The 8,217-nt window shown below is 39.4% G+C and overlaps 1 protein-coding gene across 2 annotated transcripts in view; it reads right to left on the bottom strand.

Annotated features, from left to right (window-relative positions):
* Positions 1-8,217, bottom strand: part of sema4ba (sema domain, immunoglobulin domain (Ig), transmembrane domain (TM) and short cytoplasmic domain, (semaphorin) 4Ba) — a 55,735-nt gene that overhangs the window by 33,920 nt on the left and 13,598 nt on the right. The window lies entirely within an intron of this gene.

The raw sequence follows: 8,217 nt of genomic DNA, 5'->3' as shown, positions 1-8,217 counted from the left end.
TTACTACATTGTGCTCATGTGCAAAAACAGGATCAATGTGCCGAATGACACTTGATGCCCACGTCAATTTATGGACCATTTAATCAACCGAAAGCCTCTGACACATTTATCCCCTTTGAAATTGATTAGCTCGGCATGACATCCATGAAACGCTGTAAACAAAGCGAGTGTTTGCATCCTCTTGATGTCCACAGCAAGAAGCTGCATGCATTCCAGTATGACGGAGGCTTCAACAGAAGCTCAGGCTACTGGGTAAAAAAGCTCCATCCATCCATCACTGTGCAGGACCGATAAAAGGCTCAGAGTCCACTTGTCTGTAGTCTCTAGAGACACATTTTTATCAAAGTTTGAAGTTTACAAAGCACACGGTGACCCCGAAACCAGCAGGTGTCACGCTTTTGCCAGCTTTTTTAAAGCAGTTTTTGTACAAAGAGATGACCTCATTTTGAATCTAATTACATTCAGGCGACATTCATGACTTTGCAAAAGTTAGTTTAAGCGTTTGATGGAATCATGAAAATGATGCAACATAACTGTTAGCCAGTAGGATGGTTCAAGTTCATGTTCATGCTCCTCAGTCATCCCGTCTGACATGCTGAATAATGTTTGCAACTTAGATTTGGGAGCACAAAATTATACCTTATAGTTAATTGAACAATTTTTATGGTAAAAATTGCATTTTATTTCACTATAAATTCAAATGTCCTAAGAAAGGACATCGACAGAAATCACCACATCATTAACAAAGATGCTGCTCTCTTTAACAAGGAATAAAATATTCAAACAATAACTAAAATTGAAAAGCTTTTATTCTAATTTTTGAGCTTCGAGTAGGTCATTTGTTTACCCTAAAGGCTTTTCAAACTCAGAAGTCAAATTCTTTCTCTTGAACCTTCTCGCTTTGCATTTTGACCACATTAGAGTGTCTTCATGGGGGCTATTCTGCCCCCTTTTTCTTGATAGGGGGGTCAGACAGCTGCCCCAACGTGCGGTGACCTCACTTAGCAAAGATCAATAGCAAGCTGCACATTCCTCCCTCAGAGTCCTCAGCAGCCACCGACGCCCCGGCATCCCAGCCATCCCAGCCATCTTGTGAATTCTTTAGGACAAAGATTTTTGGGGTAAATTCCAATTATTGACCCCCTAAATCCTAGACGACCGGATTTGACCTTTCATGGTGGTGTGTGGAAGTGTTTTAGTTGATATAAGGAAAAGATGAGCTTCTGTCAATCATGACTTTTCTGCCTTTAGGGCAGCTGCGTCTCAGTTTAAGTACTGCACGCTTGTGCCTCACAGTTTTACACAACCTTGTACCCAATAAAAGATGAGCCTCACACTTATCCCTAGGCTACGTATTTAACAGCCAACTGATGAGCAAAATGTGATGATTAACAAACTATCAGATGACAGATGAGCGTTCAGGTTTGCGAACAAATTTTTACAGTCGTGCAATTAGTTCAACTCTACGCTGATGATGCAATTTACTGCGTTTCTAAGACGATTCGTACAGTGAGAGTTTAGGGGCCCCTGGAGTTCATGTTCCTCAATTTCTTTAATCCCAACCCACATTGGTGTGTGCTAAAGATTGCAATCAAACCCCCTGACATGTCCAAACGACACCCGTGCTACTGATGCAGGCAAGGGGGGGAACTGATGTCACAAAGAGATAAAGGTGAAGCCAAGCATTAATGGAAAACAAAGTTTCAGAGCTCAGCCTCCTCGGAGATCCACAAGTATGCTGCCAGACTGTTTTTCTTTTTCAGATGCGTGTGAAGCAGCAGGAGGATGTTATCTCCAGAGAAGAGTTGTTTTCCTGTGAACCAAAATAGCTTCATACCCCTCGTTTTCTGTTAATGATATCAGCCAGAAATGTACTAAGTGGTTACAAAAGCGTTAAACCGTCTCCGAAGCCTCTCGTTTTACGGAAACCGAAGAGGGTGCTCTCCATTTTCATCAGCGTTCCAATCTCATCTACCAAGTGGTTCATCTCATATTTACAGATTTTAAAGATTCCCTCTAATGGAAACCATATTTTTGGTGTTTTTAACATGTTCTTGTTGCATTTTTCTGATAACGGAGCTCACATAGTAAGAAAATTAAGTTCAAAATAACATTTTTGAGTAGTTCTTTGTTTAAATTGTGGTAAATTGGGAGCAGACAAAAAAAAACAAAGCCGTAAAAAGCTTGTAGTTGTGACGTCAGAGCTACCACCGGTGGGCCACAAGCTTCCTGCTCCTCTCCATTTTGATACATGTATATACTTCTTAGGGTGTATTCTGGGAAAATTGTTTGCTCTGGATAGATTCTGCCTAATTTGTTTTGAATCGAGTCCTGAACCTTGCATTGAACCGACTGCTTCACGTTTGTCCGCTAATGACCATCTACGGTGGCGATTTTGGTTTAGTGTTCCAGTCCCAGCTCGGACCGAATTCAGATTGAGGAATTTCAGAGCAAACCGAAGTTCAGTCTGATTGGAAATGAACCGAGACAATCTTAAAAGATGGGTCAGAGAGTGGTTCCTGGTTATAGACCAGGGACTGCTTGCGCATATTCAGACTGAAACTTTGTTCTGGATTTTTGAGGGAAACACACTCAAATTCACTTTAAGCGAACCAAATGTGTCCAGTGTGAATACACCCAAAGTTTTTCTCATCTGAACTGGCATCTGGCTAAAACTGCTCGCCATTTTTGTTGCACCGCTAATGTTAGTTTGGGGTTGTGAAGCTAAACAGATGGATGATGGGGAAGTTGGGCGGACTTACTCTGTGCAAAGAGTCCCATCCACAATTCAGAGGCGAATTTATAATGAACTCCTGCCGCTTTGCAGAATTTATGTCCTAGAAAAGACACAGGTTTTTGATTTTTGACTATAAACGCAATCGTAATTAAAAAGGCCACAGGGAATACTTTTTAAAAAGATCAAAAGATTATCGGTATGGAACTTTAAATATTATTAGATTGTAAATTAATTTTTAAACAAAAAAAAATAGAATGTTTCTCAAAGCAATCAAAAATTTGAGAAAGTAACTTTTAAAAAAAGTGAGTTTTTGTATATTGGAAAAACGTTTCCGTCATCAAAACTTGTACGACTGTAATAAGCAGCAAAAACATGAAGAGTTTTGCCTCCTATGAGGTAAAACTGCACCTCCATGCTGCACAGCTTCCCACCCTCCTCCAGCGAGAGCGTCTATAACTATCTCCTCGACTGCCCCTGCTCTGGTGGACGACTGCCAAAAAGAAAGCAGAGCTGCTGGGTGATCTGAGCCCCGCAGCTACTCATGCTGCACAAAAAGTGCTGAAAGCCGCCATAAGATGGCTTGGGTTCTGTGTCTTAATATATCACATCTTCAGTCCGGGCTGATGAATTATTCAAACTGTGCTATCCACTGTCCCTCTCACCTACAGTGAAACATCTGCCCTGCCAGCCTGTCTGCCAGGCCCGACTCACACCACGCTTTGCCACAGGAAGCCTTTAGTGCGCCATTGTCCTGCGGTCTCTGCAGCGTTTAACCCCTTTTGCCGCATCTGTGCATCCAAATGTTGGACTTCTGCAGGTGGAGGTCACACTGAAGGCTGTTTAAAGTAAAATGATGCAGAATCTGGGACAGAAAAGTTCATGGAGGGACACGGAAAAACAAACTGGCACAGCCCTGTTACCTCAGCAAGAAAACCACACAGACAGATAACACGCTGAGTATGTAATGATACCCAAGATGCCCCAGTGAGCTGTCGGTGAATTCATATTTAAACGTTAACTCCAGGCAAAGGCACTATAATGGAATTAAAAGGAAGAGGCTTTTTTTTAAGTTGGTCTAATTATTTGAAAAGTATGTAAGATATTTTAAGTATGAAATACATTTGTAAACATATACAAGAAATTGTGTTATTTCAGCTTCTGAAAAGATTGTCTTTTAGGCCAGACAGTAAAAAAACATTATTTGCATGACTAATATTCTTAAAAATTCATTATTATGCGCTGTGATTGAAGATAGAAACCCGATTGCAACTATTCAGAGGTATAAAGCATTTTAGTGCATTGATGTCAGGATTTAATTGGCTGGACATTGATCTGCACTTAAATTAGCTAGTTATTTAAGTGAAATGGAAGAAGCCATTGAATTCCTGGGCCATTAAAATTAAAAACTGATTTTTTTTATATTGAAAATAATATTTCGAGGCATTAACATTTTTTCTGTTTGAAAATCAAGTTTACAAAAAATCCAGAAAGAAAAATTCAAAGGTTTAAAAAATTCTGAATCTGACAGAACAGAAAAACTTCCATAGACAAACAGTAACAATACCAGCTTCATTTGAGATTTTCTGCATATTTTTATACAAAAAAGCTTCCACCAATGGCACAATCAGACCGTCTTCATCTTGCTCCGTTTTCTTGTCTTTTTCACTGAAGAACATTTACATCCGACAGTTTGTTGGCACTGAGGCAATTAGGGGGTCTGTGATCAGAGTGCTACAGCAGAGATGTCTTTAAGGGTCAGTGGCACCATTAACAGAGTAAAGGGCACAACCTGGAATGCTCAGAGATATCAGATCCCGGTGGTGGGTGGGGGAGGCTCTGGATGCTAAAAAAGGCCTGTTTAGAGGCCCATTTGATCATTTGAGCTGCTCTTGCACTCCTGTCAGGAAGGACACAAATACATCTGACCACTAACAATGTAAACCTCGTGTCCATTTGCTGCAAGCGATCCTCCCACAACTCAAGTCGCAGCCAAAATACTTACAAAAACGTTATTATTAAACACACAAAAAAGAACACATGTGAGGTGAAAGGTGGTGTAATAAACGCTGATGCATGTGAAACCAGACTCCACCTCGCACAAAGCTGTACTTCTCCGTTAAACCGTTCGACAAGCTCCCAGAACATGTTTTGTGTTTTGGGTTAAAAGGCATTTCTGAAACACAGAGATCTGGCCAAGTTCCACGTCCCCAGTCATTTCCCACATCATGGCACAGCGCTGGACGGGGAATAAACAGAGGAGCCCACTGCGCTCCCAGAATGCTTGTTTGCAGAGTTCCCATCAGTGAGTACACAGTAACAGGACTCCCTGAAGGCCTGCGTTTTAACCTTTAGGTTACAAGTGAGTGGCCGCTTGACGGTCCAGCCCCCCTCTCCCCTGTAGCCATTAACCCTCGCCGCTCTTCTGTGAGACTGTAAACAAAAATAAGGAGGAAGTCGTGAAGAAATGTAAATGGAATTCAGCTGTCGTCGTAAAAAAAAGAATCAGGAGGGAGATTCAGATGAGAGATTGTCAAAAATGTTTTTGAAAGAATGATGAAACTAATGGATAGCAATAACTTGCTGAGGCTTTCCAAGCAAAATTTAAAGGGTAACCAAACACTAAATAAACTTTTTTGGGCTGTTAGCCTTTAATGGAGCTTTAAAAGTGCTGGTTGACAATCTAAAATTAACTTATTTAATTCCTGAAATTATAATCTACAATTATTTATGTGCTGCCCCTACAGGTGAAAACGAGATATTACAGTTTAATTTTGTGATTGGTCATCTGGTGTAAGTCCCACGTCATTTCAGACGTTTCACGTCATCGTGCTCTGCTGCTCCAGTATAAAAGCTCCGCCCATCTTTGATTCTGTAACGGTCGGTTGTTAGCTTGTTAGCTTTAGCATAGCTCATTTGTGTTGTCAAAATCTACGGGCTCACACAACTTTCCAGAGGACTCGGAAGTTAGGGAACATCGGTTGAGTTCAATTGGCATTGAATCCAGCAAACTCCATCCTGGTGATGCAATTTGCAATGAATGTTTCACTTGGGATTGTTAGTTTAATATGTTAGCTTTGATTAGCTGTGATGCTAGCGTCACAGATATTGGTCTCCTTTAGTCTGGACTATAAGCGAAAAGGTGGAGGGGAAAAATACTCAACGAAACTCCCATTACTTTGTTCGGTACCACTCTCCATATTGAAGATGCAGAGTGATTACCTCAAGCTAACTTCACTGTCAATCACAGATCCAAACCACACCTCCCCCGCTCATCCCACACTTTTTATTTATTTTTATTTTTTTATTTTTTATTTTTTCATTTTTCAAATCTGGGCTGAGAGTCCACTCTGCCTCCAACTGTCCTGTTGTGTTACCCTTTTAACCACAAGTTTTAGGTTATTATAAAAGCAGTTTTGCAAGCATCAATTTAAACTGATTTCAACAGCAGATTTTGGAAACGGGTTCATTTGTGGTGCAGTTGTGGTGCAATAACACGTTAATATCCTTTAGAAACCAAAAAAAAAAAAAGTTGTATTTAATTGCATGCACTAACTACAAGGAAAAAACTGAAGACATTCAAAAGTTTTATCCAAGAAAATCTTAAAACTGCCCATATAAATAGATGGATAGAGATTAGGACAAAACAGTGCTGACGAAACAAATTAGTAGAAAGCAGGAAAACGAGACAAAAAAATAAGCACCAGGTAACTTTCTAAAATACAGATTTCAAGTGTGATGCCTTTTTCTGAAAAGAACCATCACTATGACCTTTACTGTAAATCATATGTGCACTTTTGAGCCCCGATACAGCGTATAACAAGTGAAAGCGTCACACAGGCGGCTCATTGTCACGACTGCCGGTAGCCAGAGTGCAACTGCCAGCTGTTTTCTTTGTGAATCAAACCAAAAAGAAAACAGCAAAGCCAAGGTCAGCACAGACCAGCTTTTCTGCTGCAGCAGACGGATGAATCTCCATGTGCAACAAAAAAAAAGAAAAAAAAAAAAAAAAAAAACTGATAGCACGCCTGATTATATTCCACCCTCTTGTGGAATAATCAGCCGTTCTGAAAAATTCATGAAAGCTCCCATTTATTCCGCGTCTGCAGAGCGTTGATGACTTGAGAATCTGTGTGAAAACGGTCCCACTTAGCTTTGACAGATCTGCACTTTTGAAGAGCTTTTCTTATAGGACAAACTTTCCTCTGGGAAAATCGAGAGAAGCTGACATACGGTTCAATCTCTGTGCTGTCCAGAGAGTGATTTGTTAAATCTTTTTGACTGTTCGACCTTTTTTTTCCAGCTTAGATTGACGTGGGCAGAGTTGGCCAATAAGGAGTCTGTTTTTAATTTGTGTGGAAAAAAAAAGTCTCAGGATTTTTTACAATGTGATCAAATCTGCAGCTTCTGCCGCGTGAAATAGGAAAAAAAAACATTGTTGTAAAAACAGAATCTTCAGAAAAAAGTATTTTTTGGAATGGAAAACACAGAAAAAAACAACAAAAAAACGTATTTTGCAAAGTTAATCAACATAAACCAAATTAATCAATATTTGTTTAAATTCAGTCCAAAATACATGAATAAATCTTGTATTGTCAAGGGAGAACAAAGAGATATTCTTACAAAGAAGAGTAAAAACAAAGAGAGAGAAGACAGAAATAAAGTAAAAGTCTAAAACCATATCCATACATTTATATCTGCATAACCGTATAGAGCGATATAAACACATACATATGTCTGCATATATTAATATGCGTAAATACAATTAATAAGCATATTAAGTCAGACAAAACTTAAGTTTTATTATTTTAAACTAAGTTCAGAATTTAAAAAAAGGATAAAGAAGGGGAAAAAGAATATAAAATACAGTATTTGAGAAAGACAATTTTTTGCTTATTTAAACAAAATCTACCACTGAGGTCAAATTTTTTTAGATTCTGAAGGAGAAAAGTGTCTTTTCTCCTTGAGAATCTACTGGAATGACGTTGATTGTATTAATGGTTAAAAAGTTACAGTAAATAAAAGAACACAAACGCTGGACCTCTGGTGCTAAAGAGTTAAATGCCTCTATTTATGCTTTCCTTCCATTAACTACCACCTACTTCTGACAACTCTGTCTGTGCTGCCGGCTGTGTGTGGGTGACACATTTCTATTCCACACAGTAACACCTGATGCTTCTGTGTTGTGTTCCAGCATCAAGTAGATCAACCTTTACCTCGTTCCAAACGGTAGAATTTTCTGTTTTTCAGACAGTTGAAGAAAACAGAAAATTTGATCTGGTCCTGCAAGATGTTCCAAACTCCTCCATGCTCATATGGTAAAGTTTCCACACCACTTGCTGTATTTACTGCGGCTATAAGGACAGAGATTTTCAAAAAAAGCATAAACACTACTTCATGAATGGGTATTTTGTCCTCACACACACACAGATGCTCTTAAATGACTCCTCTTGCTCAGCTATCACCTTACTAAAGACCTACTA

This window comes from Oryzias melastigma, linkage group LG6, assembly GCF_002922805.2.
Source record: "Oryzias melastigma strain HK-1 linkage group LG6, ASM292280v2, whole genome shotgun sequence".
Lineage (NCBI taxonomy): Eukaryota > Metazoa > Chordata > Actinopteri > Beloniformes > Adrianichthyidae > Oryzias > Oryzias melastigma.
Note: the sequence above shows the minus strand (reverse complement) of the source record. Positions and strands in the feature narration are given on the sequence as shown.